Source organism: Physeter macrocephalus, chromosome 7, assembly GCF_002837175.3.
Source record: "Physeter macrocephalus isolate SW-GA chromosome 7, ASM283717v5, whole genome shotgun sequence".
NCBI lineage: Eukaryota > Metazoa > Chordata > Mammalia > Artiodactyla > Physeteridae > Physeter > Physeter macrocephalus.
In genome coordinates this window covers 118,034,315-118,041,588 of record NC_041220.1, presented here as the reverse complement: position 1 = coordinate 118,041,588, position 7,274 = coordinate 118,034,315, and positions in this window count along the sequence as shown.

The following is a 7,274-nucleotide window of genomic DNA, read 5'->3' as shown; positions in this document are numbered from 1 at the left end:
AAAAAAAAAAAAAAAAAAAAAAAAAAAAGACCAGATAAATTGACAGCTTATAGATGGCATCCAATCTAGTAGCAAATCTTGTGAGTAATAAGACACAAGAATTGGCAAATAGCTATTACCAATTTTAAATGTGGAATGAAAAGGATGAATTTATGAAACCTAGAGCAATGTTTCTCAAACACTTGAGTCTTTGGACACTTTGTACCCTTAAAAGCAATTGACAAACTCATAAAGGTATTGTTGATGTGGGTATGTTTATTGACATTTACCAAATTAGAAATTAAAACCAAAAAAGGTTTTCAAACATGATAATATACAAGCACACCATCCATTAGACCTTAGAGCAACGATGTCACCATATGTCATGCAACCTCTAGAAAAATCTACTGCCATCATGAGAGAATAAAACAGGCAGTTAAGACTTTAGTATTATTATGAAAATAGTTTTGACCTTATGTAAACCTTGCTAATGTCTCAGGGACCCTTCAGATATTCTCGGGTCATGCTGAGAACTTCTGGCCTAGAGGAAATAAGAAAAAAGTGTGGAGTAACTAATCAGAAATGCAGTAATGTTCCTGAAGTCTTCACAAACAGAAAGCTATTTGCAATCCACTCTCACCCAGTACATTTATGATGATAAACACAAACAGTGATTAGATACTAAACAGAGAATTAATTAAACGTAGGATGAGAACAAAGTGAAGGTCACCGCTGATTAATAGGATAAGATGTAAAAGAGATTTGGACAGAAATAAGGAGGAAAAAATGCAGCCAAAGACAGAAATTGACTGTATGAATATGACATTTGGAGGATGGGAGAGAGAAGAAGTCAAGCATCCAAAATTAAGTATGTCAAGATGGAATACCAGGGGTTGAATTTACCCTCCTGCCTGAAACAATTTTAAAAACAGACGAAACAGTTAAAAAGCAAACCATGGTTTTCAGGCATTAGGTATCAGGTGCCACAGGACAGTGACCTCTGAGAGATAGGAAGAAACAAGGTAAACCCTATGATTACCCAAGTTCACTGCCTGGAGAGAGTTTCCAACCGTAACACAAGGTGAGGGTGGGGGCCCAAGAATTACTCAATAGTCTCCTTGAGTTGAGGAGAAGGAGGTGTGAGAACAGGGAGGCCAAGGCAAGTAGAATTCACAGGACCAAGGTCCAGGAAGAAGAGAACTGCACGGAGAGTGCTGTGGAGATTTGCAGAGGATCTGCTTCGAGTCTTCAGGTGAGTAATGATTAGCAAGTCTGGGGGGAAATACCTGAGAGCTAATCATGAGGGGTCACATAGGCCTGGGAATAGTTTTGTGCTTTCACTATCCAGAGTGGGAAATCCATGTAATTCACAGGCATCAGATAGAGTACTCAAAAGTGCACTGCTCCTGTAGTGGAAGAAGATTAGCCCTACAGGACTTTCTGATCCCACCTAACAGGTCATTTAAAAAAACCTCAAAAAGAATCAAACTCTTTCCAAGTAACTTAACTGAGCCCCAGAAAAAAAAAAATTTTTAATAATTACAAGAGTACAAAATACCCAGCAATAAATAAGGTAAAATTCACTGTGTCTGGCATACAATAAAAATCACCAGGTATGCAAAGAAGCAGGAAAACACAAACCATGTTCAGAAGAAAAATCAATAAGATCAACAGATCCAGAGAGGGCACAGATGATAAAATTAGTAGACAAGGGCATTAAAGCAGTTACTATACTTCTTGTGTTCAAGAAAGTAGAGGAAAGGTTGAGAATGTTAAGTAGAAATTCAAATATATATAGGAAAAGGTCCAAAAATAACTTCTAGATATAAACATGACAATGTCTGGGATTAAAATACACTGGATGGGATTATTAGCACATTAGACACTACAAAAGAAAAAATGAATGAACTTAAAGACAAAGCAATTGAAACTATGCAAAATGAAGCATAGAGAGAAAAACTGAAAAAGCATGAGCAGTAGATTAATGTGCTGTGAGCAACTTCAGGCAGCCTAATATATGTATACTTGAAATCCCCATAAAAGGAGAATAGGAGGAAATAAAAAAAAATTTGAAGAAATTATTGCCAAATTTGATTTTTAAAATATAACCATATCACTATGGTTGTGTATTTTCTCCATATGATGTGTATTTTCTCATGCTCGGGGTTCATGGGCTTCTGAATCTGTCAGTTATATGACACAGGACTGGGTGGGGGGGACAACTGCAGGAGCAAAGTCCTTGAAAGGAGATGGGATCCAGTGCCCCAGAAGAAGGGTTGCCTTAGATGGAAGCACTGGCAGACCTTTTATATAACAGGAGGAAAAGTGGAGAACAGTAACTCACTACATACAGGATGGTAGGTTTTCGATGGGCAGCATGAAATTCTCTTCACTTTTTTCCTGTTTCAATTAAATAGGAAGCAAAATCCCCAGCTTAGTGAGAGGATGGAAGATGGGATATTAGGCTTTGAGAGGGGAGGAAAAAGTAGGAAATATTGTTAAGGGAGGGAGAAGGAGAAGAGGAAGCAGGCTAGGGAAATGTACTTGCATTGACAGTAAGTTCTGAGAGCCCACTAGGGTTTATGGTCACAAATAAAATATGAGACAAGTCAGCACAGTGAACTGTTTTTCTTCTGTCATGTTCACCTGCGTGGGTGCTGGTAGAGAGCAAATCAATAGTTGGATTTTGTCAGGCTTATGCAAGGCAATTATCAAAGACTTCAGTTGAGCAGGTACATATGTTAACATTTGAAACATTAATAGAAGCTTTCTAGAAGAACTAAAGAGGAGATTCAGGTAGATAGAACAACATGTGGGAAAAAATGAAAAGCTAAAATGTCATGATACATTCAGAAACCTACATGAAGTTTAGTGTTGCTGAAGCAAAAAGTAGAAGAGCAGGGAATGTATCAGGAAATAATACTAGAGAGATTGGTGGTTTAGTGTTTTCTCCTGACAGGTAAATCTACTAAAAGTAGCAGATAGCAAAGGACATGCAATATCATGTATGGTAAGAATAACGGAACTTACACAAAATGGATAAAGAGACATTAAGGAGTTGTGATGAACCTTCCAAGACACAAAAGTTCAGGACCAGACGGTTTCATTGGTGCATTCTTACCAAACATTTAAAGAAGAATTAATACCAATCCATCTCAAACTCTTCCAAAAAAACAGAAGATTAGGAAACACATCCAAACTCACTTTATGAGGCCAGTGTCACCCTAATACTAAAACCAGACAAAAACACTACAAAAAAAGAGAAAAACACAGGCCAATATCCCTGATGAACATAGATGCAAAAATCCTCAACAAAATGTTAGCAACCAAATTCTATACTATATTAAAAGGATCATAAAATACAATCAAGTGGGATTAATTCCAGGGATGCAAGGAAGGTTTAACATAAGAAAAATCAATCAACATGATACATCACATTAACAAAATGAAGGATAGAAACCATACAATCCTTTCAATAGATCAGAAAAAGCATTTGACAAAATTCAACATCCAGTAATGATAAAAACTCTCAGCACAGTGGATATAGAGGGAATGTACTTCAACATAATAAAGTTCATATATGGCAAGCCCACAGCTAACATCATACTCAATGGTGAAAAGCTGACAGCTTTTCCTTTAAGATCAGGAAAAAGACAAGGATGCCCACTCTCACCACTTTAATTGAACATAGTATTCAAAGTCCTAGGCAGATCAATTAGGCAAGTAAAAGAAATAAAACTCATCCACACTGAAAAGAAAGAAGTAAAACTGTTATTATTTGCAGATAACATGACATTTTATATATAGAAAACTCTAAAGACTCCAGCAAAAAACTGTTAGAATTAACAAATTCAATAAAGTTTCAGGATACAAAGTCAATATACGAAAATATGTTGTGTTTCTATATACTAATAATGAACTATCAGAAAGAGAAATTAAGAACACAATCCAACTTACAATTGCATTAAGAGGAAATACCTAGAAATAAACTTAACCAAGAAGGTAAAAATCTTTATACTGAAAACTACAAGACATTGATAAAAGAAATTGAAGACATAAATAAATAGAAAGATATTTGGTGCTCAAGGATTGGAAGAATGTTGTTAAAAAGTTCACATTGCCCAAAGCAACCCACAGATTCAATGCAATCTCTATCAAAATTCCAATAACATTTTTCACAAAAATAGAACAAAAAACCCTAAAATTTGTATGGAACCACAAAGACCCTGAATGGCCAAAGCAATCTTGAGAAAGAAGAACAAAGCTGGAGACATCATGCTCCCTAATTTCAAATTATATTCAAAGCTATTAGAATCAGAACAATATGGTATTGGTATAAAAACAGATATATAAAGTAACTGAACAGAAGAGAGTCCAGAAATAAACCCATGCATATATGGTCAATTAATTTATGACAAAAGAGCCAAAAATATACAATGGGAAAAGGACAATCTCTTCAATAAGAGGTGTTGGAAAACTGCACAGATACATGCAAAAGAATGAAAATAGACCACTATCTTATACCGTAAACAAAAATTAACTCAAAATGGGTTAAAGACTTGAACATAAGACCTGAAACCATAAAGCTCCTAAGAAGAAAACGGGTGATAAGCTCCTTGACACTGGTGTTGGCGATGATTTTTTGGATTTGACACCAAAAGAAAAGGCAACAACAAGAAAAAATAAACAAGTGGGACTATATCAAAAAAGTTTCTGCAGAGCAAAGGAAACCATCAAGAAAATGAAAAGGCAACCTACCAAATGGAAGAAAATATTTGCAAATCACCTATCTGATAAGGGGTTAATAGCTAAAATATATAAAGAACTCAAACTACTCAGTAACAACAAAAACAATCCAATAAAAATGTGGGCAGAGGACCCAAATAGATATTTTTCCAAAGAAGACATACAGATGGCCAACAGGTACATGAAAAGATTCTCAACATCACTAATCATCAGTGAAATACAAATCAAAACCAAAATTAGATATCGCCTCACACTTGTTAGAATGGCCATTATCAAAAAGACAAGAAATAACAAGTGTTGGTGAGGATGTGGAGAAAAGAGAACTCTTGTGCACTCTTTTTGGGAATGTAAATTGGTGTGGCCACTATGGAAAACAGTATGGAGATTCTGTTAAAAATAGGGTATTTACTCAGAGGAAACAAAAACACTAAATCAAAAAGATATATGTACTCCCATTTTCACTGCAGCATTATTTACAATAGTCAATATATGGAAGCAACCTAAGTGCCCATCGAAGGATAAATGGATAAAGATAATGTGCCATATATATATATATATATAATATATATATATGTAATGTTTTTCAGTCATAAAAAAATAAGGAAATCTCACCATTTGTAACATGGATGGACTTTGAGGGTAGCATGCTAAGTGGAATAAGTCAGAGAAAGACAAATACCATATGATCTCACTTATATGTGGAATCTTAAAAAAAAAATACAGCTCATAGATACAGAGAACAGATTGGTGGTTGCTAGAAACAGAGGATGGGGGTGGAAGAGGGTGGTAGGGGAAATGGGTGAAGGGAGTCAAAAGTGCACACTTCCAGTTATCAAATAAATAAGTCACAGGAAAGTAATGTACAGCATGGTAACTGTAGTTAATAACACTGAACTGCATATTTGAAAGTCGCTAAGAGAGTAGATCTTAACAGTTCTCATGAGAAAAAAAAACTGTCACTTTTTATCATGATGGATGTTAACTAGACTTACTATGGTGATCATGCTATAATATACACAAATATCAAATCATCATGTTGTTTATCTGAAACTAATATAAGATTTTATGTCAATTATACCTCAATTAAATTTTTTTTTTAAATCATGTATGTCATAGGACACAACAAAGTAAACTGGGAAATTACAAATGTTCCTGCTTCTGTATCTGATATGCATTTTCTCCAGTTGGTGTGATCTCGTTTGATTCTTCATATTAGGTTTGCTTTGAAAAGTGGTTTTCCAAAATTGACTAGTCTAGTAATAAAATGTACTACTTCTCAAAAAAAAATTATAATGATACGAATGATTTGGTTAGTTTTGTACTTCAGAGAGATCACTCTGGCAGCAGTGTGGAGCATATATTGAAGTGGGTCAAGATTAGAGATGTGGATTCTGGGGTAGGCAAAATAATAACCCTTCAAAGATGTACATGTCCTAATTTCTGGCACCTGGGAATATGTTATCTTATATGGTAAAAGAGATGTTATACATGTGAGTAAATTAAGGATTTTGAGATGGGGAGATAATCCTGGATTGCATGGGTGGACCTACTATAATCACAAGAGTCCTGATAGGGAAGAAAGGAGGCAGGGAAATTAGAGAAGATATGACTACAGAACCAGCCATCAGAGAGAGGCAGCACAGGAGAGATTTGAAGATGCTATACTGCTGGCTTTGAAAATGGAGGAAAAGACTATGAGCCGAGAACACAAGTGGCCTCTAGAAGCTGGGAAAGGCAAGGAAACAGATTCTCTCAGACAGTCTCCAGAAGGTACACACTGATTTTAGCCCAAGGAGAGTTCCGACTCTCAGAATTGTAAGAAAATAAATATGAGTTGTTTTAAGCCACTAAGTTTCTGATAATTTCTTACAGCTGCAGTAGGAAACTCATATAGACTTCAACTAGGAATTTAAGGCAGTAATCCAGGTGGACGATGGAAACTCCTGAGCCCTGATGGTAACAGTGCATGTGGAGAAGAGAGGATGAATTCACTGGGTATTTATTAGGTGCCACCATAGAAAATTAGTGTTCTGGTGTCCAGATCAAAAAGAAATTTGCCCTAAAAAAGGAAATGTGGCAGATGAATAACTTGTCACCACAAATCATTCTCCTTCCTAAGTACAATGGTGTCACTGGAAAGTAGCTGCCTGGCCCTGGGGAGGGATTGCATGTCTTAGTCCTCCCCCGCCTCCCCCGGCAACAAGTGGTCATGTGACTACTTCTCGCCAATGGAAGGTGAACAGAAACATTGTGTGTCAATTCTAAGGCCAAAGACCTGAAAACCCAGGTGTGCATTCTGTCCTCTCTCCACCCTTTGTCTGAGTGAGGATTCTGAGGCTCTGGGTGGCAGGGGAGCAGGGTATGCAGAATCACAGTGTGAATGGAGGTCCCCAAATCTCTACACGGAAGGTCACTTGCTGACAAGGAACACCCACATAGGTCTGTGTGAGGAGCAGGAAATACAGTTCTATTTTTTTCAAATCACTGACTGAGACATTTGTTTTCATCCTAAAAACTGGCACTGCAACTAGTATGCTGTTCTAACAGAA